Source organism: Nelumbo nucifera, chromosome 8 (assembly GCF_055504915.1).
Source record: "Nelumbo nucifera cultivar China Antique chromosome 8, China Antique-T2T, whole genome shotgun sequence".
Taxonomy (NCBI): domain Eukaryota; kingdom Viridiplantae; phylum Streptophyta; class Magnoliopsida; order Proteales; family Nelumbonaceae; genus Nelumbo; species Nelumbo nucifera.
In genome coordinates, this window is record NC_142656.1 from 5142570 (window position 1) to 5149005 (window position 6436).

The 6436-nt window shown below is 38.0% G+C and overlaps 1 non-coding gene across 1 annotated transcript; it reads right to left on the bottom strand.

Annotated features, from left to right (window-relative positions):
* Positions 1-2680: 2680 nt before the first annotated feature.
* TRNAL-UAA (transfer RNA leucine (anticodon UAA)) lies at positions 2681-2763 on the bottom strand. The gene has a single exon. It is a non-coding gene; the product is annotated as a tRNA-Leu (tRNA).
* Positions 2764-6436: the final 3673 nt, after the last annotated feature.

The window sequence follows — 6436 nt, forward strand, 5'->3', positions numbered from 1 at the left end:
TATATGAATTTATAGGTTGAAGGAAGAAGAATGGATGGTGACATGCAGACCAAAAAGGACATCAGTTGAAATAATGATTATCTATTTAAGGTTTCATTTACTGAATGCTAGATAAAGATTCATAAAGTCTACCTCATACAGTTAGGATAAGGTTTAGATGATAATGATGATGATGCATGTGCATTTGAAATATAAATTGATGAGAAGTGACTTCTATAAGGTTATATGTTTGGTTTGAAGGAAAAAAGTAGGAAAAGGTAGAAAAATCTATACAAACTTTTATATAGATTTCCCTACCTTTCCTTACTTTTTCCTTCAAACCAAATACAGCCTTAATAATAATTCATTTTGATTTGGTGGGGTCTTTTCTAACTCCAATTCGGGTGATGTCATCAAACAAAAACCTCCTCCCTGTTAGCACTCCATCCGTTCACATCGTTTTAAAAACCCAAATTTGCCATTCATGGTCCCTTTGCCTTAGTACATTATGTCTAATTTATTTGAACAAAAACGTCGCTCACCACCACCCCTATTACGAGAAAGCAGACTTAAGTCATCCCTAACCCTAGGGAAACCCTACGATCACTTTCTGCGAATTGATTTATTACAGTTCCCTATAAAAACTTGGTGCCTGCTCAATCTCTCAACCATCAATCCTGTAACATGATTTGCAGGCCAGCAAGACCGTATATCATCATCTCAAGACCAAAAAACAACCAAAATTGTTTGATATGGAAAGAGAGATGTAATCATCGATTTGAAGGAAAGGGTGTGTCATTCTCAATTCTCATAAGAAGAATTAATAGGTGGTTGATGGAATTAAGGATATGTTTGGTTTGTAGTCGGAATCTGAATCGGAATCGGAATGATTCATTCCCATAATCTGTTTGGTTAAGACATGAATTAGAATGAGAATTAAAATCAGTAGAAATGGGATTTCATTCCCGAGGGGCAGGGAATGGCCATTCCCTCAAATGGGGGAATGCCATTCCAGCAGGAATTAGAATGGGATTCCGTTTCTGCCCAACCAAACAGTTGGAATCGGAATAACCCATTTTGATTCCGATTCCAGACCCCTATTCCTGTAAACTAAACGGTGCCTAAGTCTAAATTATACTACACCATGTTCATATGAGAATTTTTTCATCCTTGATGTTTTAAATATCCCAATCAAGTAAATCAAGAGAACAACTATTTGTTGGATTTAATGACAGCTCCCTATAGAGTTTCCTTTCAAATTGAATGTAAATGGGTTAAGCCAGAGAAACCTGGGTGAGAGTGGAGGATGTGGTATCTTGAGAAATAGTTTTGGAGCTTTCATGTTTTGGATTTCATAATTATAATGGTAACAACTCTTCTATCCTTGTTGAATTTCTAGCTCTTAGGATGGCATTACACTATGCTTCAATCATGGAATATTGGAGGTTGAAATTGAAAGTGATAACAAGTGTTTTAGTTGATATCTATATTTGTAAGTTCATAGTTTCTTGTAAAATTACTTATATCTGGCGTGAAATAAAGAGAGTAAGCTCTACTATGCAAATAAAATTGTCTCATGTGTGGACTTCTTGGCCAATAGAAAAATCGATAAGAAAAACTTCTTTGAATACAGCTCAATGCAAAACATTCCACGTGATTTTGCTTTAGTTTGTTTATGATGCCTTATTTTTCTTTTTATTGCTTTTTGGGCTGGGTTGAGATGGTAAGGTTGTGTGCTTTGTATTTCGGTTTTGGGGTAAGGCGGGCTACGCCCTCCCCTTTGTCCATCTTTCTACCTTTTCATAATGGTTAATTAATAAAATTTAAGGTGGCTGCCTCTTCACTTGGAGTAAATTTAGGGGTCCAAAAAAAAACATCAAGATTTAACCATTCAATCTATTGAAAAAATTGAGCAATCTGATGGGGGTTCCAACAAGTAGGGGGGCTCATGGTTTGATTAACCAAACTGTGGGGCATTTTTTTGAATTGAACTAGTAATACCGGTTTTTGGAAAACCAGTAATCGGAACTAAACCGAAACCAGTCAGTTCGGTTCATCAGTTTTTCGATTTTTTAGTTTTTACAATATATATTATAAATATATAATAAAAAATATTAATATGTATATATATATATAATATTATATTTTAAATAATAAATAATATATATTTATATATAATGCATATTTATTAATTTATAATATATAAAATATATAGAAATATATGTATACTGATTGATTCGGTTAACCGTCGGTTTTTTTATATTGATTAATCAAAACTGAACCGATCGATATCTTCAGTTTTTTAAAAACACTAAACCGAAACCAAACTGACCAATTTGACTAACCAATTTTTTGATTTGATTTCAATCAGTTTTTTGGTTTTTTGACTCAACCCTACCAACAATATCTGGCATTAAAAGGCTGTAGATGCCCGAAGAGATGTCCAGATCTCCATTGACAGAAATGATGCAATTAAACTTATTTATCATCGAAGAATTAGAAGGTGGCGATCATATGTACAGGAGAAAGCAATAGCCTCCGAAAGACTAAAAAGGAATTTATATAAGTTTGGGAAAAAGCAAATCACAAACCATTCAGATGTTATTGGTCTATAAAGAAACCAGAAAAACATGATGTCAGAAAAATTTGTACCCATAAAAAAATAAAATAAACAAAAATAACTAATACTTTACAATTAAAGTGCTGGCTATGGGGTTCGAACCCATGCGCACTTATGTGCAGAAGATCTTAAGTCTTCCCCCTTAACCACTCGGGCAAACCAGCTTCATTGTGTTCTTTTTATTGGAAGTGTAAAAGGGATTTGAACAGTAAGAAAAACACTCAATATATCAATATTGTAACCGAAGGCAGTATCTATATGGGACCATTGCAGCAAATATTTTACATGTATATACGACGAGCGCAAATCCTATGGACCCTTCCATTCACGGCAAGCATGCACTTGCCAATAAGAAATGAACATATTGTCTTAGTAAGTTAACAAGAGTTTAACGAGGCTGCTCGGTTAAGTTAACAATGGCCCAACTAATTCAAACAGCCATCAAAAGACAAAAAACAATAAAAACCTAATAATACTTCCTTTTCTCATTCGAACTCCCCTCTCATCGTCTCTCAACGTAAGGCATCAACTGACGACCAGGGACTAATGCTAAATTCTTCTTTTCTTTCTCCTCCACCTTCTTCTTCTTCTCATTCTTTCTGACAACAATCCTATGAAATCTAAAGGCCGTGTCCCATAACTCAAACACACTTTGGCTGATCCGACAACCATGAATAACTGCTATCGGAGTAAAATAAGCCTAACCTTCAAAAATTAAGATCATTAAGTAGGCTGAACTCTGACATCTGAGGGGAAGAAAAGGAAGGCATGAAGAAAGCTAGATTGCTACTTGAGGTATTATGAGAGAAAATCCATTTAGGGACAATTAAAAACAATCAGTTGTTCGTCGTTACCTCCATTTCTTGCTTTCTCACATTCTCAGTTAACCCTCATTTGTGGTAGCTTTAAAGAATTCCCCAATCCTCGCTAAATACACGTAGATTTTCCAAGAGCACTTAAATGCTTGAAATTATGGACTGAATAATCCAAGAAGCAATTGGCTGTAGCACATTTACATGAAGTTTGGGTTACGATCGATCTAACCCTGACACATAGAAGTTGATAGCAAAAGATTACCTGAAAGTCTGAAGACTAGAGCAGAAAACATCGATCTCACAAGGCATGAAATCAGCTAATATGTCAATGGCAATGCAAGAGCGTGTGTTCCAATTGATTTTGGCCTTCTTCATTGTCTTAGAATCTGATTTTCTTTTTCTACCCACATATCACACACTTCCATTTGATAGGTAGAGAAGAACAAGATGACGATTTTACCTCCGATCACCATGTCGGTCTATCAACTTGAGCTGTTGTGGTTTGATGCTGAAAGATGATAGAAGGGGAGTTCGAATGAGAGAGGAAAGTGCTGTTGGGTTTGTCATTTTTTCACTTTTATGTCTTTTTTAGTGGCTGGTTGGACCAGCCTTAACAGGGCATTTCCGTTAAATCACTATTATAACTTAAGATAACATGCTCATTTTTCATTTGCAGGTACACGCTTCCTGTGAACCGGAGGGTCCACAGAATTCGAACTCATATACGACGATTCATCTCTCTACAAACCCGTTCAGTTCACCACTTCCTATAAACCAAAATTTGACAAAATACGGAGCCAAATCAAGGATAATTCTTGTTCAAAGTAGATTTGTATTGCCTGTAACGTAATGGAAACAAGGAGATAATTCTTGTTCAAGTAGGTATTCTTAGCAGGAGAGATATATGAAAACCCTCATCGAGTGACATTAATTTTTTTTTTCGTGGCTTGGGCACATCGGTTGGGCTTGGGTTTGAGGCGAGGTAAGTTCAGACCTGCTGTGATTTTTTTTTTTTTTTTCAAGGGCTATACAATCCCCCAACCCAGATACAGGTGGGATTGGATTTTAAGTCTCCCCTACGACCAGCATGAGAACTTACCAGGTTGACACCTGGCAAACCTACTCTAGCTGATATTGTGAGGTGCGAAATTTTCTGTTTCTTTTTTTTTTTAATCAAAATTAATACAGCATTACCTTATGACAAATTGACTATGACGTGGAGAGTCTGGAGACTTGCCATAGCTTCACGTCAAAACAACGACGAACCCATTGATATCATGCCACTCGATTTTGTTGAAAAATCTACATACGATTTATATCTAGCAGGGAATGAGGTGAGTATTAATGTGGATTTTAACAATCAGGTATGAATTAAATTGACACGCGTAAGTATAAAAAACTTAATTACTAGCTGACCAGCCAGGTGTTTTGAATTTTATTTCCATCACTGGTGTATCTGTGTTTAATCAATCGGATACATAAAAGAGCAGATAGAAGTTAAGAACCGAACTTGATTTCAACACTATGCGTTTTCTGCTTGAAGGAAAAGTACAATTCAACAATTTTTAAACCGAATTGGACAACAAACTGGTCCGGTTATTGGGTCAAATGGTCTGGCTGTTTAAATTGAATGAATAGCCCATTTTGGTAAAAAATAAAAAATGGCTAAAATTATTGAACGGTTCGAAATGATTTACTGACCAAATTAATAGTTTTTGGCAAAATAATAATTCTGGGATAAAATGAACCGGTTCCCGGTTTTTCAGTCTGACGGTCCGGGTGCGGTTTTAAAAACTATGCAATTCAATTTATCATTAACTTTGGGTAATTTTTGTAGTATCATTGTCCCTTTTTAGGGTTGGAAAGGATATAAATTTGAAACCTGGGCTGCCGGTGCAAATTTTGATTTATTTTTTTATTTTAAATTTTACCTTATTTTATTTAATTGCACAACAAATAAAGTACAATAAGAATTGTATTGTAAATTTGCAACCAAACACAACTGATAATGCACAATCCGGCCGATCTTAGCTGTCAACGATCTTGCCTCTGAACTGAATGGCAGGGACCTGAAACGGAGGGAGTGAAGAAGCTCCGGGGAGAACCCGGTGTAAGGGCTCTGAAGCTCAAGTTAGAGTCTTTCAAAGGCAAGATAAGCCAGATAGCGCAAAAGTTAGCATACCTTGTTCTTGGGGGGTAGGAGCCTTTTATAACCACCTCGCGCACTCACTTCCAGGCTTCTGTCAGATCGGGCATGATTATCTCTGAGCTCTTGCCAGTTCGGATGTCATTTCCTCTGGCCAGACAGAACCGCCACTGCTCCTTTTGTCGGAGCCGTCTCTGTGGCTGGTAACGACGGTGGCAGGTGGCGGTAGCAGGAGGCCGTTTGAAATGTGGCTGTCAGGCGTCAGATCCCAAATCAGTCAGGTGCGCCGCCCTTGGATATGGACGTCCTTGGTGTCAGGTACGTTTGGCCAGTCTGGTGTTTCGGAAGCGAAGTGCTGGAGTGGCGAGCAAGATGTCTTGAGTTCGGTTTGGGGAGTGTTCCGAGCTGCCATGGGCTAGCTCGGGTCACGGCTTTGTGAGGCTTAGGACCCGAGATAGTTCGGGCTCCTTGCAGGGAGCTTGGGTTCTCAGTAAGGAACTCGGGTTCTTAATAGGGAGCTCGGACTTCCAGTAGGGAGCTCGGGTTCTTGGTAGGGAGCTCGGGCTCCTAGTAGAGAATCCGGTTTGGTGAAGTTCGGGCTCAGTAGTGAGCTTGGACTTCGTTACTTTCGGTGCTTGTTTTGGGCGCTCTACTGCCCCGAATTGCTTGCTTTTGCCACGTGTCGGGTGATTGCGAGATCAGGCCAAATTTCCCTTCATCAACAACCTTAAGAGACATCCAAAATACAATGATTATATGGTGGAGGGAAATGATCGTTCGTTGCTGGTGGAGAAAACCAACGTTGTGAAACCCAAATCCAGCTCTAAGGAGAAATACAAGGAGCTGGGTTTTACGCGGGAAATTGTCTATTGTGTA